The sequence below is a fragment of the Myodes glareolus genome, unplaced genomic scaffold (genome assembly GCF_982192425.1).
Source record: "Myodes glareolus unplaced genomic scaffold, mMyoGla1.1 HAP1_SCAFFOLD_73, whole genome shotgun sequence".
In the NCBI taxonomy this organism is placed as follows: domain Eukaryota; kingdom Metazoa; phylum Chordata; class Mammalia; order Rodentia; family Cricetidae; genus Myodes; species Myodes glareolus.
Window position 1 is genome coordinate 52,501 of NW_028263237.1, and position 20,000 is coordinate 72,500.

General features: G+C 48.7%; 1 long non-coding RNA gene across 1 annotated transcript; it reads right to left on the bottom strand.

The window, feature by feature from the left end:
* Positions 1–14,045: 14,045 nt before the first annotated feature.
* Positions 14,046–14,842, bottom strand: LOC148117093 (uncharacterized). Its single transcript, XR_015737179.1, has 2 exons — positions 14,755–14,842; positions 14,046–14,449 (listed from the first exon to the last, which is right to left on the bottom strand). It is a non-coding gene; the product is annotated as an uncharacterized LOC148117093 (long non-coding RNA).
* Positions 14,843–20,000: the final 5,158 nt, after the last annotated feature.

Here is a 20,000-nt window from a genome sequence, read left to right on the forward strand (position 1 = left end):
CATGCTTGTCAATTCCTGACTTTGTACAATCAACTACCGTGCATCTTTAGGGACGCAGACAAACATCCCAGAAAACCCCCAGTTCCTGAACCCTAGCCCTGGAAGGCTCAAGGCCATCACGTCCAGCAATCTCTCTAGTCCCTGCTAGTGGGGAACTAACTAACTCACTTTCTCTTCCCAGGACCACTGATTGCTCCATGGTTCCCTGTGAGATCTGGGGCCAGCTTTCTTCTTCCCTCACTCTGGCCTCCTCACGATCTCCGTTCTCTCTCCCAAGTAGACTCATCAGTCTAGACGACATGTCTAGAAGCGAGGAGTCTTACAGATATTGAAAGAGTGTGTCTTGAGGGCCGTTGGCGTTTCTAGGACACAAGTGACATCACAAGATTCTGAGAGCTCTCCGGGATACGGTAGAGTTTCCAGAGAAGGGACTGACGATGTCATCGGGCATGGGCCTTTACCTCCTTGCAACTATTTCTCCCTGAACTGACTGAGTGCAAGCTGAGGTTTGCTTTCCAAGAGTCTGTCTCGTGACACCACAGAGGAAGCCATTCAGTATCTCCTCTTTCCAAAACCAGAAATTTCTCTCTCTTTGGTTCATTAAAATTTTTTCACGACTCCCTCCACCCATGGGGAGTTGGCTGAACACTCATTCTTTTTTCAGAAATGGCCCTTGCTCTTATGAACAGATATTCATACTCAGCAATATGAGAAATAAAGCCTGCCAACAAATTATTCCAGGATGATATGGAGGATGAGGGTTGAGTCCTCTGAAGTGAACAAGCACTTAGGGAAGGCTAAACTGAAGGGAATTTGACTCTGAGTGGCAAGAGATGAATAGCTACCCCTCAGCCCCAGAACAGCTGTTGCAAATGCACGGAGGCAGACACATCAGGCCGAGGGACCAACTGGGCTCTCTGCATCTTCCCGCATTGTCAGAGCTGTGTGGAGGGGCCGTGTTCAGAGGGAAAGGGCATTTTCTAGAACAGCACACATTTTTTTTTTCTTTTTGATTTTCGAGACAGGGTTGCTCTGTAGCTTTTGGTGCCTGTCCTGGAACTAGCTCTTGGAGATCAGGCTGGCCTCAAACTCACAAGTGGAGTGCTGGGATTCAAGGTGTGAGCCACCACCGCCTGGCAATTTTTTTTTTAAAAAAAACTCAGACAAAACTTGACCCAAAACATCCTACAGGGTTGGAGGTCATTAAGTTAGTTAGTTAGTTAGTCTAATGCTGGTGGAGACTGTGTTGGGCTGAGATAAGGTGGATGGTGAATTATTTTTGAGAGGATTCCATGCTAGCTTCTCATTAAGTCTCATTCTAAAGCGGTCAACTTTAAAATGAAATCCTTACGATGCATTCTCTATTGTTAGGAACACACAGTGCATCATTCCTTGTTTTTGCCATCTGTAAAGGCACAGCAGTGGGACTGGAGAGATGGCTGAGAGGTCAGGAGCCCTGGCTGCTCTTCCAGAAAGAAAGAAAGAAAGAAAGAAAGAAAGAAAGAAAGAAAGAAAGAAAGAGATCTGGTGGCGCACTTTTCTGCTCTGTGGGCATGCATGGAAGTAGACTGTTGTATACGCAATAGATAGATAGATAGATAGATAGATAGATAGATAGATAGATAGATAGATAGATAGATAGATAGCACGGCAGCTCTGATGCCCCTGTCACTCTGGGGATGCAACACTTCTGAAGTAACTTTCCCTAGTCTACTTCATTATGATGCAGTCTCATTTTTAATCAACATTTAGAACAACCGCTGTTTGGAGCAGAATTTTACAATTTTTAAAACACATTTTAAAACCTTAAAACCATGACGCTTATATCTCTGGCTTTCTTTTTTCCCTACAAGTGGTAATTTTATTTAAATGATGTAACAGGTGAAGATTCTTGTATAGATTTTAGTAGAAGAGTGTACCTGAGGTAGCTAGCTGCTAGGGAGTGAAGGAAGGAACAAGAACTCTTATATCGACTGAGGCATGTCAGTCTCCCTTAGGGCCCAGTAAAGGGTCTTAGGCCAGAACATACATCTGTTTCCTGAGTTAAAGCTTTAGCTGTTGTTTGTCTGAGAGTGCCAGGCTCTGCGGTGCAGCTGAGCCTTTTTCTTACTGGGCTGGGATGGTCCACACCTGCTTCCAAGAGTATTGCTTATTCCGTGTAGCCTGTGGTGGGAAAAAACGGGAGGAACTGGGATGACTTCCCTTTGGTCTTCATTGTAAACAACAGCAGCATCTAGATTCACCCTTTGGCTTTCAAAGCAAGAGGGTTTATTGGCTGTGTCTCTGGGGGTCAGAGCAGTAGGATTTCGGGTGACAGAACCAAGGAAGAAGTCATACTCGAAAGCCAAATCATACTCCGGACGTGACTCCACTGACACTAGCATGTGGCTAACTGATTTAGGAGGTTTCACTCCTCTGGAAGGTGGTAAGTAGTGCCATCCCTGGGCATGTGAGCTTGGGCCATAGAGGAAAGCTGGCTGAGCAGAACAGTAAGCGACACGCCGCCCTCTCTCTGTGGTTTCAAACCCTGCCCTGGGGATTTTGCATTGGCTTTCCTTGATCACGGATTCTCAGACAGACCTTAATCCCGAAACAGAATTGGGGGTGGGGGAGACAACCTACCTACCTACTTTAACGAGGGAAGTATTTGGCTCAATGCATAGGTTTCTGTTGCCCAACTTGTCTCATGCTGGGAGAGCTTCCCTCATGACCTGTTTCAAACTTGGTAGTACTGAGCAAGTCTGAACTGCATTTGCCTAAGGGATTCGCTACAGAGAATCCCAGGCACTGCCATCGTGTAGTCAGTTGACAATATAGACTATTTGTACTGAAAGAGTAGGTAGGTAACTGCCACACTATTTCATTAGGTGCAAAGGAACACACACAGCAGCAACCTCTTTAAGGTCCAAGGACTACTGCAAAGTTACATCTAATGACTGAGAACGAAAGTGCTACATCACTCGCAATTCCCCTGCCTTTCTGCGTGAACGTCACAAAATACTCCCCCAGGGTGGACAGACAGACAGATTTGACCGAAACGAGGGATCTATTTACAGGATAGCCAATATCTTCAAATTTGGAGCACACACACAAAGATTTCTTATCACAGATCTTCCACGAGTCATGTAACAACTTCCAGGTGTTGGAGAGGTTTTGCAAATTGTTATGACAGGTTAATTCTGTGAATTGTTTCATTTTTTATTTATGTATTCACTCATTCATTCATCCATCCATTCATCCATTTAGCTGTCTGTCTGTCTGTCTGTCTATCTATCTATCTATCTATCTATCTATCTATCTATCTATCTATCTATCTATCTATCTAATTAGTTATTCTGTATATATGTCTGCAGGCCAGAAGAGATCACCAGATCAAACTCAGAAGCTCTGGACATGCTCTTAACCTCTGAGCCATCTCTCCAGCCCCAGTTCCTTACTTTTTCAAGAAGTCTACTTGTTTGCTCATCTCTTTATTTCCCCTTCTGTGCGTGACATGTACAGATGGGGCCGGGAGACAAGGGGGCTAGTGTGGTGAGAGGAAGGCGCCTGCTGGTCATCCAGTGGTAAATAAGGCTGGGAATAGCTGACTATTAATTCATTAGAATACTATTAAAACGGTTCCAGTAGAAAGCAATTGCTTTCTTTTCTCTTTGCCCAGAGATCAGACTGACTGCAACTTGGAAAGAAGTCGACCCTGCTGGACAGCGACCTCCTGACTCCTGCTTTCGGTGGGTGACCCAAAGAGGTTGTAAAGACAAGATCTGAGAATGAATTCATCGAATGGCTGCCAGCAGCAGCATTTTATTGAGAAGAGATTCCACATTTTATGCTGTTTAGTTACTTAGATGAAGAGGGGCTTGTGACTGGCATGGGGTGTGGCTTCTCAAGTCAGGTCAGGTCGGGTCAGGGAAGGGCTGAGGAGTGAGTGTAGCCACAGTGTTGGCCTTGACAATAGCCGCCAGTCATATGTTAATGTCAGGACCTGAGAGTTCCTCAAAAGAGAATGCCTGACCTTGGGAAAAGGACTTGTGGGAAGCAGGCACTTGAGAAACTGTGGCTTCATAGTTTACCAGAAAGCTCCCTCCTGAAAGGGAAAGTCATGATGGATATCTTTTCGCAAGGATCATTCTGGACTGACTGTCAATAAATAAATAAACTATGAACAAACAAACAATAAATAAAAAGTTCACTGTTGTTGATTGACTTTTGATTTCATAATGAAACTTTCTCTCTCTCTCTCTCTCTCTCACACACACACACACACACACACACACACACACACACACACAAAACAAGCTATACATTAAAAGGAAGCACAACACCTTTACTCAGGGGGCAAAGTGAACTCTGTGAACTCTGAAGGTCATGTTTTCCAGGCAGGACTATGTAGACTCTCCATGTTGGGCTGCAGAGATTGTTTCCCAGTTAAACACTGACTGCTCTTCCAGAGGACCTCGGTTCAATTCCCGGTATCCACATCCACATGTCCACATGGCAGCTCACAGCTGTCTGTAATCCCAGTTCCAGGGACCTGAGAGCCATGATCAAAACACAAATGCACATAAGATAAAAATAAATATTTTTTTAAATAGAGAGAGAGAGAGAGAGAGAGAGAGAGAGAGAGAGAGAGAGAGAATATATAAACAAACCGAGAAACAAGGAAAGATGGTGCAGGCTGGCTGGTGGGCTTTCAGTTCCCTGACAACAATAAGCACATGATGGAGGAACCACAAAGTTGTTACACTATGTGTGTGTGATGAGAGATTGTGAGTGTGTGTCCTGTCAGAACAAAGTGAGTCCCATAGACGGGGAGGCACACCTGGCTTTACTTGTTTCTTTTATTTATTTTTGTTAAGCTCTACATTTTTCTCTGCTCCCCCTCCCTGCCTCTCCTCTCCTCTTCAACCCCCTCCCAAGGTTCCCATGCTCCAAGGAGATCTTGTCTTTTTCTACTGCTCATGTAGATTAGATCTATATATGTCTCTCTTAGGGTCCTCGTTGTTGTCTAGGTTCTCTGGGATTGTGATTTGTGAGCTGTTTTTTTTTTTATTTTATGTTTTATTTTTTTGTTTGTTTGTGTTTTTGTTTTGATTTTTGAGTCAAGGCAGGGTTTCTCTGTTGCTTTGGATCCTGTCTTTGGAACTAGTTTGAGGCTGGCCTCAAAACTATCCCAGAGATCCATCAGCCTCTTCCAGATATGGAACCCTTCCCTTTGAATGTTTTCATCTTTTTGAGTTCAAAAGCCACCCCATAAACAATTTCCAGAAACCACGTGGTGGGAATCAAGTGCCCTCTTCTGTTGACAGGGCCTAGAAATGCCTATTTACTGCACTCTTGTTGGAGCTGGGAAAGACTACCTTCTTGCTGAAGTTGAAAAATTGTTGAATTTAGTCATTTTCAGGTTCCTTAGAAAAAAACAAAGCAAAACAAAACCAAAAGCCCCTTCTTTGTTTTATTTCACGTTTTAACTGGATTTTTTTTTTTTGAGACAGCACCTGTCTTTTTATTTATGTTTCAGACAAACTATTACACTACATGGTCCAGCACTTCTTTCTGAACACTGCTGCTGCAAATACAATCTTAAAAGAAAAACTAAAATTAAAATAAATGACCTGGCATAAAAAGAGAAAAAAAAATAAAAACTGCCTTTGTTTTCTTTTCTTTTCTTTCTTTTCTTTCTTTCTTTCTTTCTTTCTTTCTTTCTTTCCTTCTTTTATTAATTTTTGAGGCATGGTTTCTCTGTATAACAGCCCTAGCTGTCCTGGAACTCACTTTACAGACCAGGCTGTCTTCTTGGTGACATTCTGTTTTTTTTTTCTTGGTTCCTATCTGTAAGTTCACATTCTCTCTCTCTCTCTCTCTCTCTCTCTCTCTCTCTCATTTTATTTATTTTTTTGTTTGGTTTTGTGTTTTGCTTTACAAGACAGGGTTTCTCTGTTGCTTTGGAGACTTTTCTTGGAACTAGCTCCTTTCTTGTAGACCAGGCTGGCCTAAAACTCCCAGAGATCCTGCCTCTGTCAAATATGGAGCCAGTGCCCTTAAATGCCTTCATCTGTTGAGGTCAAAAGCCACCCTATCTACACACACACACACACAGACACACAGACACACAGACACACAGACACACACACACACACACACTTAATTTAAATTAAGTCCCACAGAACTAGAAATACTGTCTCAATTTAAAGTAAAATAAAATGTAAAAGAGTGCAGTGCTAAGTGCAGTTATGAAAATGTTTTAAAATATGACACCTTCCCTGTCTCCCCCACATACAGAAGGCACATCGAGAGATTTAAATAGAATTTGAAATTGGCCGGGCAGTGGTGTCTCATGCCTTTATTCCCAGCACACAGGAGGCAGAGGCAGGTGAATCCCTGGGAGTTAGAGGCCAGCCAGGGCTTCAAGAAAGGAGCTAGTTCCAAGAACAGCTAGGACTGTTATGCAGGGAAACCCAGTCTCGAAAAACAAAACAAGCCAAAATTGAAATTAAACTACATGTACAAGAATTTAATTGAACAACATACGAAACACAAAGCTGGGTTGCTGTGGTACACCCCTTTTCTTCTATCATCTAAGAGACAGAGGCAGGTGGCCCTCCTTGAATTGGAGACAGGTTGTATAGAAAAGACCCCATACCAAATTACAAAAATGTATACATGTTGAACCAAAAGAAAAAAAAAGAAAGAAAGAAAGAAAGAAAGAAAGAAAGAAAGAAAGAGAAAAGAAAGACAGAAGATTAAAAGCAAGAAAATGAAAAAACCACGGAACAAAGGAAGGCAGTGCTGGGGGCCTGGTTGGTGGTTGAGAAGGGAGCCCTGGCCTAGTTACATCCTCTGCCATGTCTGCTGTGACCCCAGCACCCCATTCCTCAGGAGCTGTAAAGGGTCTGAGAATAAAATGACATTTTTTTATTTTTTTCTGTCTGAAGTGAAAATGTTCCAAACAAACAATTCACTGTGCCAATATTCCTGGAAATGATGTCCAAGTGGGAATTTTTCATAGCATTTCATGACTGTTTTAATTTTCTCTGCATCTCATCATGTCTTTCTCTAAGCAGGCCCAGGAACGATAAGAGCCTGTAGCTGATCTAGGAGCTCGCCCATGGCAGGGGCCCTGGCCTCCACTCCTGTCCCCTGAGGGCACGGGGTAGGCGTGGGACTCCAGATTTTACAGACTAGGAAAGTTCCAGGTCACCAGCCCTTCCTAACAGCCAGAACTCCTTGCTGAACCAGTCAAGGTGAGGCTACAACTTGATAGGTCTGCTTAGGTATACATATTTTTGTTACTGTTGTTTTTGGAAAAGGTATCCAAGTGGGAATTTTTCCATGACTGTTTTGGTTTTCTCACACTTGGACTTTTAGTTTGAGAAGTGGGGTGTGGGGCTGTACAAACACAACTGTGAAAAAGATCCCCAAGAAAGGAAGCAAGTGGTTGTTATGGTGAAATGTCTTTGAAAGGCATTCAGGTGGCAAGAAACTGCCTTTGTTGCCTCCCTCCCTCCCTCCGCCACCCCCCAGTTCCTCCCTCTTAGCAAGTCATAATTGTGGCAGCCCCTTGGCCCACATAGTCCTTTCATTGATCCTGATTGATCAGACACACTCTTCGTTTTATTTTTTAATTTTTGAATTGTGGTTGAAGTCAATGAATTGAGCTCTTAGATTATTATTATTATTATTATTATTATTATTATTATTATTATTATTAGTGGTTTTTCTACCTTGGGGTTCCCTGTGTATCCTTGTTTGCCCTGGAACTCACTTTATAGACAAGGCTGGCCTTAGACTCACACAGATCTAGCTGCCTCTGCCTCTACCTCTGCCTCCTAAACACACTTCTTTTTCAAGACAGGGTTTCTCTGTGTCTGTCATTTGCCTGTCCTGAAACTCACACTGCAAAACAAGGTAGCCTCAAACTCACAGCAATCTGCCTGCCTCTGTCTCTCCTGATCTGAGGGCCGAGAACTGAGAATAAAGAAATGCACTGCCACCATTACCCAGATGGATATTTTTTTTTCCAATGGTGGGCAATGGGACTTATAAATTTTCTCAAAGGACTGAGATCACTGTGTGCCAGGTGTTCTGTAAGGGTGTGTTTTTTTTTTTGTTTTTGGTTTTTTTTTTGTTTGTTTGAGGGAATTCTCTCTCTCTCTCTCTCTCTCTCTCTCTCTCTCTCTCTCTCTCTCCTCTCTCTTTCCTCTCTCTCTCCCTCTCTTTCACTCTCTCTCTTTCGCTCTAGATCTTTGCTTTGTCCCATTCCTCATGGGAACTTCTCTGTTTTTCTTGAATTTTTTCCCCTCAGTCTGTCTTTCACATTTCGTTTCTTTTCCTTTCTTTTCTTTTCTTTTCCTTTCTTTTTTTTCTTTTCTTTTGAATCCTCTCACCCTAGACAGGAGCCTAAAGGTTTATGGTATCTTTCTTTGCATGTATAGCTGGAGAATCTGGAGACACTGCATTCAAATCATGGTGCTCTAGAGGCTAGGAGACAGAAAAAGAAATGGACCTTGAAAATATGCCTCATGGTGTCTACCATCTTGTTGAGGTCAGCTCTCATGGTGGTTACCAAAGGCAGCCTTCTAAAAGCTTTCATCTTGGTGAAGTTAACAGCCATGCTGTCTTGTCTGCAAAGGGCCTTCACTAAAATAGTTTGAATTGTAATCCCCCCCACATATACCTAAACACAGACACACAGACACACAGACACACAGACACACACACACACACACACACACACACACACACGCACACACGCACACAGGCACACACTCTCACACACGCACTCACGGGGATAGACATGGGAACACTGAGAAAAACAAATAAAATCTGAAGTTAAACTCAATGTACGAGAGAGTCAGAAATCACAAAATAAATGAAATAAAACAATGCTACGGGGTGGTCTCATATAGAACTGTCATGCATTTGGCAAAGAAATACTGCCAGGGGATTTTGATTTTTAATGTTATTCATGTCCTCTTCATGGACAAGGAAAGTATCAGAAGTGCAGAGATGGAATTTCTGAAATTACCAGAAACCACAGGGTGGAGATCTAGTGCACTCTCTTGGTGAATGGAAGTGGGTGCAGAGAGAGTGCTCATGCATTAAAATAATACAGTATTCTTTTTCCTAAATTAAAGAAACAAACAAGGGCTGAAGAAATAGCTCAGAGTTTAAGAGAACTGGCTCTTCTTCCAGAGGTCCTGAGTTCAATTTTCAGGACAGATATCTCAGTTCAATTCCCAGCACCCACATGGCAGCGCATAAGTGATTGTAAATGCTGTTCCTGGGTGATCTGACACCCTCACACCATTGCACATGTAATGAAATTAAGTAAATCACAAACATTTCTTCTCTCTGGCTTTGGAGCCTGTCCTGGAAGTAGCTTTTGTAGAATAGGCTGAGAACCAGGAATAAAAGAATGCGCCGCCACCACCACCCAGCTAGATGGTTTTAATTTTTAGAATGGTGGGCAATGAGACTTATAAATGAGGCTGAGGTGGTTTTCTCACAGGACTGAAGTGAATGCTCTCTCTCTCTCTCTCTCTCTCTCTCTCTCTCTCTCTCCCATTCTAGATCTCTATTTTGTCCCACTCCTCATGGTTTCTCTTTTTCTTGATTGTTTCCTTCAGTCTGCCTTTCACATGTATTAAACTCAATGTGCGTGGAGAGAGAAACCAAATATGAGATTCAAAATACAGCCAGGGTTGGCAGGTAGTGGAGCAGGCCTTTGACTCTGGCACTTCATTCAACCTGATTTGTTGGTTTTTTTTTTCTTGACTTCTCTGTAAACATTCTTGTTGGAATTGAGAAATTGCTGATTTGAACTCAGGCAATTTCATGTAATAGTCCTGACTGTCCTGGAACTCACTTTTAAAGATCAGGCTATCTGTTTGTTTTTGTCTTGTTTTCTTATTTTCTATCTGTAAAACACCATTGAAGAGCTTGGTGGCTCTTCCTGAAGAAGTGAGTTCCATTCCCAAGACCCACATGGCAGCAGCACATAAGTGACTGTAAATCCAGTTTCAGGATGATCTGACACATTCATGCCACTGCACGTAAAATAAAGTTAAATAAACCATAAAAAATTCTTTAATGCTGGAGAGATGATTCAGCGGTTAAGAGCATTGCCTGCTTTTCCAAAGGTCCTGAGTTCAATTCCCAGCACCCAGATGGCAGCACATAAGTGATTGTAAATGCAGTTCCGGGGTGATCTGACACCCTCACACCATTGCACATATAATGAAGTTAAGTAAATCACAAACTTTTCTTCTCTCTGGCTTTGGACCCAGTCCTGGAAGTAGCTCTTGTAGAATAGGCTGAGAACCGGGAATAAAGGAATGCGCCGTCGCCACCACCCAAGTAGATGGTTTTAATTTTTAGAATGGTAGGCAATGAGACTTATAAATTTCTTCAAAGGACTGAGGTGGTTTTCTCACAGGACTGACGTGAATGCGCTCACGCTCTCTCTCTCTCTCTCTCCCCCTCTCTCTCTCTCTCCCTCTCTCTCCCATTCTAGATCTCTGTTTTGTCCCACTCCTCATATTTTCTCTTTTTCTTGATTGTTTTCTTCAGTCTGCCTTCACACGTATTAAACTCAATGTACGTGGAGAGAGAAATCAAATATGAGATTCAAAATACAGCCAGGGTTGGCAGGTAGTGGAGCAGGTCTTTGACTCTGGCACTTCATTCAACATGATTTTTTTTTCTTGACTTCTCTGTAAACATTCTTGTTGGAGTTGAGAAATTGCTGATATGAATTCAGTCAATTTCAGGTAATAGCCCTGCCTTGGCTGTCCTGGAACTCACTTTTAAAGATCAAGCTATCTGTTTGTTTTTGTTTTGTTTTTTTTTTGTGTTCTATCTGTAAATCACCATCTCTTCTCTTGAATGTGTTCACCTTGGTAAAGTCAAATGCCACCCCACAGACACACAGAGTCACCCCCCCCACACACACACACAGAGAGAGAGAGAGAGAGAGAGAGAGAGAGAGAGAGAGAGAGAGAGGCACACCTAGAGACACACCAATACATTTGTTAAATTAAAGGAAGGCCTGGAGAGATGGTTTGGTGGCTCTTCCTGAAGAAGTGGGTTCAATTCCTAGGACCCACATGGCAGCAGCACATAAGTGATTGTAAATCCAATTTCTGGATGAACTGACACATTCATGCCACTGCATGTAAAATAAAATTAAACAAACCATAAAAAATTCTTTAGGGCTGGAGAGATGGCTCAGTGGTTAAGAGCATTGCCTGCTCTTCCAAAGGCCCTGAGTTCAATTCCCAGGAACCACATGCTGGCTCATGAACCATATGTAATGAGGTCTGGATCCCTTTTCTGGCCTTCAGGAATACACAGAGACAGAATATTGTGTACATAAATAAATAAATATTAAAAAAATAAAAAAACCCACAAATCTTTTTAAAAAATTTGGAATTAAACTAAGTTCTACACAACTGGAAAGACCGTCTCAAAGCAAAGTAAAATAAAATGTTCTGGAATAGGACACCTTCCATGCCCCACCCCACACAGGGAAACACTTGGTGCAGACCAAGAGAGATGAACAAAATGTGAAATTAAACTAAATGTACAAGAAATTAACAGAACGTGATACTAAACACTGAGCCGGGGTGTGGGGATGCACTCCTTTCATTCTTTCATCCAAGAGACATAGAAACTCGTTTTGATGTACATTTCTCTGATGACTAAGGATGTTGACCATTTTCTTCAGCGTCTGTCAGCCATTTTAGATTCCTCCATTGAGAGTTCTCTGTTTAGGTCTGTACTCCATTTTGTCAATTGGATTCTTTGTTCTTTAGATGACCAATTTCTTGAGTTCTTTGTATATTGTGGAGACCAGACCTCTGTCTGATGTGGGGTTAGTGAAGATCTTTTCCCATTGTGTAGGCCGTCGTATTGCCTTGTAGGCCATGTCCTTTGCTTTGCAGAAGCTTTTCAGTGTCAGGAGGTCTCCTGTATTCATTTTGTTTCTCTCGGTGTCTGTGCTACTGGGGTTATATTTAGGAAGCGGTCTCCTATGTCAATGTGTTCAAGTGCATTTGATATTTTGATATCCATATTTTTTTATTGTGGATGAAGTCAATTATTTGAACTCTCAAATATTTTTATTGTTATTATCTGTTTGTTTATTTGTGGTTTTTCAACTTAGGGTTTCCTTGTGTATCCTTGTATGCCCTGGAACTCACTTTGTAGACAAGACTGGCCTCAGACTCACAGAGATCCATCTGCCTCTGCCTCCTAGTGCAGGGATTAAAGACATGCACTGAACACCATTTTTTTTAAACAGAATTTATCTGTGTCATTTTGCCTGTCCTGAATCTCAGTCTGCAGAACAAGGTAGCCTTACACTCACAGTGACCTGCCTGCCTTGGGCTCCCTGATCTCTGAGGTGTTTTATCATCTCTCTGAGTCTCTGCCTGGCTATCAATTTATCTATTAGTTTACTTATTTTTTTTGTTGTTGTTGTTATTTTCTGAGACAGGGATTCTCTCTGGCTTTGGAGTCTGTCCTGGATTCAGACCTGGTCACAGCTGTACCTGAAACAGTGAGGCCTCTTGCAGGGAATCCACAGAGCCTCTGCCCATGGCTCTCCAGGAGAATCCACTCTCTCCCTTTCCCCCAGCCCCAGCCAGGGCTGCCGGCTACATCTCAGGCAGGCATAGGTGGCGGGCACTCTGACTATCCAGGATGTGACAGGCACAGACACACAGAGAAGCAGGGAGGAGTGTTACCCACTCTCTCACTAAATACAGGCAAGCAGGAGGAACAATGAAAACAATCAGAACTGCAGAGAATTTCCAGAAACCACATGGTGGGGATCTAGTGCCCTCTTCTGGTGACAGGGAATACATCAGAGATTTGGATTCTTGTGCTCCTGAGACCTACCCCAATGTAATACTGACATTGCCCTATTAGACCCTATATATCACATATAGGCTTGCTTGATATCACACACGTACACTGTCTGCGTTGCTGCCTGCCCACCTTCCTCTGTGACCCCTGGGAGAGAGCCTGGTACCATCAGAAGACAGAAGATGGGGTTTGGGTCTCTCTCTCTCTCTCTCTCTCTCTCTCTCTCTCTCTCTTTCTGTCTGTCTCTCATCTATTCTTCCATCTATGTATGCATCTATTGATTTATGTAATAGATTTTTTGTTTGTTTGTTCTTTTTTTGTGACAGGGTTTCTCTCTAGTTTTTGAGTCAGTCCTGGAACTCGCTCTTGGAGACCAGGCCGCGTGCTGGAACTAAAGGCATGCATCATCACTTCCCGGTTAGAAGCCTTTGTAAAACGTGGGCAATTAGAGCTAAAAATTTCCTCATAGGACTGATTTTACTGTGTGCCAGGGTTAGTGTAGGGCTTTGCTTTAATTTTCTTGAGTGAATCCCCCCCCCACCCCAACACCCGTCTCTTATTGTAGAGCTCTGTTTCATCTTCCATGAGCTCTGAGGGCACTTGGCTTGAGTATGATACACACAGAGACTTACTATTAAGGAAAGTTTAAGATCAAGATCCTTTCCTAACTCTGTGACCTTGCAATAGAGAAGTTTCAAAGGGTGTGCCTACAGCTCCACTGGACTTCTTTGATGGGCCTTTATCTGTTGCCTTTCCTGTAAACATTCTTGTTGGAGTTGGGAAATTGCTGATTTGAACTCGGGCAATTTCATAGAATAGCTCTGGCTGTCCTGGAACTCACTTTTATAGACCAGGCTGACCTTTTGGTGACATTCTATTCTTTTTTTCTTCCTCTTATTTTCTATCTGCAGTCCACATTGGTGTAATGACAGTGCACCTGTATATTCACTGCTCTGATCCTTTCTCTCCTTCCTTCCTTCCTTCCTTCCTTCCTTCCTTCCTTCCTTCCTTCCTTTCGTATGTCTGTCCACTCCCGAAAACCCAAAAATGTCTAGCCTCCCAACGCAATTAAAAATAAGTCAATTAAAATAAATAACCTGGCATTTATAAAAGGAGGGAAGGAGGGAGGGAGGAAGGCAGGCAGGCAGTGCTGGGGGCCTGGATGATGGTTGTGAAGGGAGGAGCCCTGGCCTAGTCGTCTCCTCTGCCACGTGTGTCACCCCAGTCAGACCTCAGGAGCCTTCTCTAAAGGGTCTGAGAAGCTGCTTCCATGTTTCTGCCTCTGGGTATTTATTGATCTATTTATTTATTTTTCTGGTTTATGTGGGAGGGGAAGGGGAAGCCGAAGCCTTGTCCTACGGGCTCCATGCTGTCACTCAGTCAGTACTATCTCGTCAACGCGCGTGTGAGGGCCCGTGTCTGTCATGCCAGCAGCACTCAGAAACTGAAAGTACAAGGATCAGGAGATCATCTTCATCGCGGTGGGAAATAGACCCTCCACCAGAAATCCATCAAACGACCTTTTAATTTTCTCCGTCCTAAGTGAAAATGTTCACAACAGATCCGCATGACCCTATTATTCCTGGAAATGAAATCCAATGGAGATATTTTAAAACACACACACAAACAAACACATTATTCCACGACTGTTTTCGTTTTCTCTGACTCGGTATTTAGTCTGAGAAGTAGGTGCCGGGGGTGTGGGGAGTGGTGTGGAGAAAAAGAACTGCAAGCAAGCAAGCAGGCAAGCAAGCAAGTAAGCAGTGGCCAAGGTGAAGTCTATGTCTTTGAAAGGAGACTCGGATGGCAGGAGACTGCCTGCCATGGCCACCTCCCTCCCTCCCTCGGTCCTCGGTCTCCCTCAGTCCCTCGGTCTCTCCCTCTCACCGTGCTCTAAGTGTCGCAGCCCCTCGACTGGCCCACTTAATACTGTCACTGATCGTGGAGACGCACTCTTTGTTTCCCGTGAGCCTCCCTCCCTCCCTCCCTCCCTCTCCACGAGGGAGAGCGATTCGCCTGTTTTCCTAGCTAGCTGCCTGTGGTCTCGGTTCCTCCTTTCGTTTTCGTCGCCTGAGCGTCCGTGGCTCCTCCCGAACGTCCGTCCCGGCCAGCCCGCGTTCACCCATGTTCGGGGATGGGGTGTGGGGGAACCGACGACGGGGAGTCCCCTGCCCTGTCGTGGGTGCGTGTCACCTCCGGGCGTGAGCGTGGGAGGACACTCTGTCGCGCCAGAGAAGGCTCGCGCGCCGCGGCCGAGCGAGCGAGAGCGAGCGAGCGAGCGAGCGATCTCTGTGGGTCGGGTGGGTCGTCGGGCGCCACCTAGCGGTGTTGGCCGTTTTGTGCAACGCTCCTGGTCCTCGGTCGCCGACAAGGAGGGCGAAGTGGCTTTTGTGAGGCGGAAAGAGTGACGAGAGTCCCGGCTGGCGGGCGGGCGTGTCCCGCGGTCGGTGTCGTGCTTGGGGATGGTCTCTGTGTAGGAGGTTGTGCCGGAAGAGTCGCCTATGGGTGCGTCTGGGATGGAACCGAACGAAAGCCACGGCTGGGGAGGGTGCCGGGAGACTTGAGCGGGTCGACCAGAAGGCTTGAGTCGTTCGCGTCGTCCCACCGCTAGGTGTCGGGTCCGGCCAGGCCCAGGATGGGTGAAGTACCCCGGCTTTCAAAGCTGTCTTTCCCTCGCCTTTTCTCTCTAAGAGAGAGCCCTGGGTCCCCGGCGACCCGAGGCCGAGAGGGGGCGCTGGTTGATCACGGCTCTTCCCCGCCGCCCGTGCCCGGACTCGTTGGGGGTGTCGGAGCTTTTGATTATTTTCCTCCTTGTCAGAACCCTCGGTCCTCGGCGGCGGGCCTCGCCATCCTGAGGCCGAGAGGAGGCTGTGGTCCCGGCTTTCTCTCCTCCCTGGTCCGGACTCGTTGGGGGTCTCGGAGCTTTATTTATTTATTTATTTATTTATTTATTTATTTATTTATATTTTTTCCTCGGTCCTCAGCGGTGGGCCTCGCCATCCTGAGGGCGAGAGGAGACTGTGGTCTCGACGGCTTTCTCGCCTCCCTGGTCCGTACTCGTTGGGTGGCCTCGGAGCATTTTTTTCTTTTTTTTCTTTTGTTTTTCTCCTTGCCAGAACTCTCGGTCCTCAGAGGCGGGCCTCGTCGTCTCGAGGCCGAGAGTAGGCTGCGGTCACAGCTTCTCTGTTCACTGGTCCCCGGTTTCCTGTACCGTCAGGTATTTTTTTTTCTTGCCCTGCTCCATCCCTAGCGGCTGGTCGCAGGGTCCTCGGCCGGGAGGAGGCTGGGCGCCCGGCTTTGTGGCATGTCCACCTCGCTCTCTCGGTCCTTTCATGGTCATGAGGTCGACCAGTTGTTCCTTTGAGGGTCGGTTCTCTTGTTTATGGGGACATTTTTGGGACATGTCACCCAGCCTCACTTTCAGGAGTCCCCTGTGGTCTGTGAATTGCTCCCTGTACCTGGTGTCATTCTTCTAGTGGTTGCTATCTGTCCTTATTGTACCTGCAGATAGGTGCTGACACGCTGTCCTTGAAGTGGGTGACATGAAAGGACTCTGTAGGTTGCGGTCTCTTCCGAGCCTCGCTGGGTCGTTTTTCCCGTTTAACCCAACCTACGTGGCGTGTCAGGCGTTCCCGCTTCGTGGTTGTCACCCGTGCAGTTTGGATGGTGGGACTTGCCTCCCGGTGCTCTTCCCTTACCGTCCCGGTGCTTTTTTTTTTTTTTTTTCCAAGTTTCTTTTGGGGATCAGATGGAGCTCCCGAGTCTCCACGGACTGGGTGGGTCCCCTGTGTGCCTCCCGAGTGCACTGTTTTCTCCACCCCCAGGTTATGGAGCTCCCGAGTCTCCATGAGGCCTTGGGGGGAAGGGTGAACCAGCCCGGCCTTCTGCTGCCTGCTTTTATGTGCCTCCCGAGTGCACACACCGCTTCTTCCCCGCGACCACCACCATTGTGTTTGGTTTTGAAGGTGGAGGTGTGAAGGGTTTTCTTTTTTTTTTTCCCCCATCCCCAGGTTGTGGAGCTCCCGAGTCTCCATGAGGCCTTTGTGGGGAAGGATGACCCAGCCCGGCTTTCTGCTGCTTGCTTATGTGCCTCCCGAGTGCACACCTTTTCTTCCCCCGTGGCTGGCCCACTCCACCCCGCTTTTTTTTTTTTTTTTTTTTTTTTTTTTTGTTTCGGAGGTGGTGTGTGAAGGGTTTTCTTTTTTGTTTCGGAGGTGGTGTGTGAAGGGTTTTCTTTTTTGTTTCGGAGGTGGTGTGTGAAGGGTTTTCTTTTTTTTTTCCTTTTGGGGATCAGCAGGCGGTGGAGCTCCCGAGTCTCCACGGACTGGGTGGGTGCCCCCAGTCCCCTGTTCCCGTGTGCCTCCCGGGTGCACTTTTTTCCCATCCCCAGGTTGTGGAGCTCCCGAGTCTCCATGAGGCCTTTGGGGGAAAAGGGTGACCCAGCCCGGCTTTCTGCTGCTTGCTTATGTGCCTCCCGAGTGCACACCTTTTCTTCCCCGTGGCTGGCCCACTCCACTCCGCTTTTTTTTTTTTTGGTTTCGGAGGTGGTGTGTGAGGGGTTTTCTTTTTTTGTTTCGGAGGTGGTGTGTGAAGGGTTTTCTTTTTTTTTTTTTGGTGGCAGTCGGTCGGGTCTGTGGTGCCCTCTCTCGCTCGCTTCTCCCCGGTTCCGCTTGTCGATCGATGTGGTGCTCTCGCCCTGTGTTCATTCGGGTCGGAGGCCTAAGCCGCGCCAGGCGAGGGACGGACATTCATGGCGAAATGGCGGCCGCTCTTCTCGTTCTGCCAGCGGGCCCCGCGTCTGTCCTCCCCACCTTTGACTGGTGGTGTGTGGAAGGCAGGGGTGCGGTCTCTCCGGCACGAGCCCTGTGAAAGCCCCCCGCACTCCCCGCTGTGGTTCGTGGGGGCTCCCGTGAGGCGCGTCAGGGGCTCCGGCGTCTGCCCCCCCTCGCGCGTTTCGCTCCGCCCACCGTGTGTGGCCCGTGCGGCCCTCCTCCCTCCGAGCCGGGAGAGGGTTGGCCGATGTGTGCCGCGTCACACGCCCTTCCCGAACGGGCTTTGTGTGCGCGCGTCTCGCTCGCGATCCTCGAGGTGCTCCTGGAGCGTTCCAGGCCGATCTTCAGAGGTGCCCGGTACTGAGCGGCGGCGGCGTTTCCCGTTTCTCCGACGTGTGTGCCCTCCCGCGCGCGGTCCGGCCTTCGGCGGTGTTCCTCTGCGAAGGTGTGTGTTCGTGTGGGGGTCGAGGCGAGCGGTAAGAAAGAGGCTCTCTGCGTCCGTCCCCCCCTCCGTGAGCGGGGGACGATGAACCGTCTCTCGCAAGCTCCTGTGAGATCGGGCGAGCGGCCCACCACGCGCTGCCTTCTCCCGTAGGCTTTTGAGCGCCGTGTGGTGGTGTTGAGCTGTCGCGGCCGGCCTTTCTGTTCTTCTCACCGTTCGAGGTGGGTTTTAATGGTAAACGATTAGAATGCCTCCCCGTCCGGTGCAGAGCCGGTGGGTGGTGCCGGAGAGGCCTGGCTCTCGGGGGACCTAGTTTGTAGTTTATGCTTTTTCTCGGTCCGGTCCCCCCTGTCCGCGTTACGCTCGAGAATGCGCCCCCGGAAGGAAAAAGATAGAGAAGCCCTTACCGATACCGCAGACCCCCCCCGCCTCGCCACGTTCGAGATCATCGAGCGTCGTTTCCCCCGCTCTTGGGGCTGCCGCGGCCGGGGGCTCGTCGGGCCGGGTCCGTCCCGCCCGCCCTCAGCGAGAAAAGTGCCTTCTCTAGCGATCCGATGAAAGGGCGTGCTTGGGGTCTCCCGTCGGACCCGCCTTGGGTCGCCCCGGCCCGCCCCGTGACCCGCCCAATGCGCGTAGCTCTGGCCGGGTTCCCCTCGCCGCGTCCCGACTTTTGGGGGGGGAACCCGAGCGTTTGTGTGCCCGCTGCGGCCCGCGCCTCCTCGCTCCGAGTCCGGGGAGGAACCACGCGGGGCAAAAGAGAGCGTGCCGTGACGCCGGCGTGCCGTGCCGGAGCCTGGGATGTTGTTACCCGTGGTCGGGGGACGAAGGGGCCCGCGTCGTGCGCGCGCCCGAGCGCCGCGGGACCCCCCGGTCACCCCGCTCCCCCGAGGGGGATGGTGCGCACGCCTCGGGGCGCGGAGCCGAGCGGGAAGAGCGGGGCTGGGTGGCGGTGGGCTCCCGGGTCCCACCCGTCCGCACCGTCCGTGCCCGCCGCGAGCGGTCCCTCCCGCGCTTCCCCGTCTTTGCCGTTCCCGCGTCCGCGGCCTCGCCGTGCGCGTCGCGTGCGTGTGTGTCGCTCGTTGCGGCGTGCCGTGTGGAGTCGCCTCGCTCCCCCTCTCCCCGGCAGCGTTCCCACGATCGGGGAGCAGCGGTGGCCCGTCCCTCCTCGGGGCCGGGGATCCGGTTCTGGCGTCGCGGGCCCGTGACCTCTCTCTCGGGCGCGGCCTTTGGAGAAACGGCGGTCGGTCGTCTCCGGCGCGTCGCCGGACGCGTTGGGGCCCGTCGCCGCCGGAGGTCCTTCGGCGGCGGCGGGCGCGTCTGTCTCGAAGGTGGGGTCTGTGCGAGTGGGGAAAGAAGAGGAGGCCCCCGCGCGTTTCGGGGAACCTCGCGAGGGAAAGAGGCTTAGCGGGCGTCGTCCGCGGTCTGCGTCTGTGACGGTGGTTCCGTCGGCCGAGGTGCGTCTGGGGACTCTTCCGGCCCCGTCGTCCGTCCTCCGGGAAGGGCGCTCGCGTCGCACGTGTGGGGAACCGCCATCCGCGCCGGGTTGGGCGCCTGGCGGCGAGATACCCCAGCGTGTTGCGTGCCCGCTCTCCTCCGGTTGCCGGCGGCGGGGGCTCCGGTCGATGACTCTCCCCGTCCCCGAGGTCCGGCCCTCCCGAGCGTCGTGGGTCCGCGGTGCGCCCCCCCTCACGTCCCTCGAGGGGGAAGACCGTCCACGTGGTCGTCGCCTCTCTCCCTCCCATCCGCCTCTCCCCGCCGCGTTTCCGAGCACGCGCGCGGCCCCGGCTTTTTTTCCACGGGGTCCCGGTCCCCTCCGCCTCCGCGTCTCGCCCGGGGGCGGCCGCCGTCCGCTTCTCCCGCCGAGCCCGTTGGCGCGGTCGTCGTCGCCCGCCCCGCCGGTTCCCGGTCTCTCCCGACCC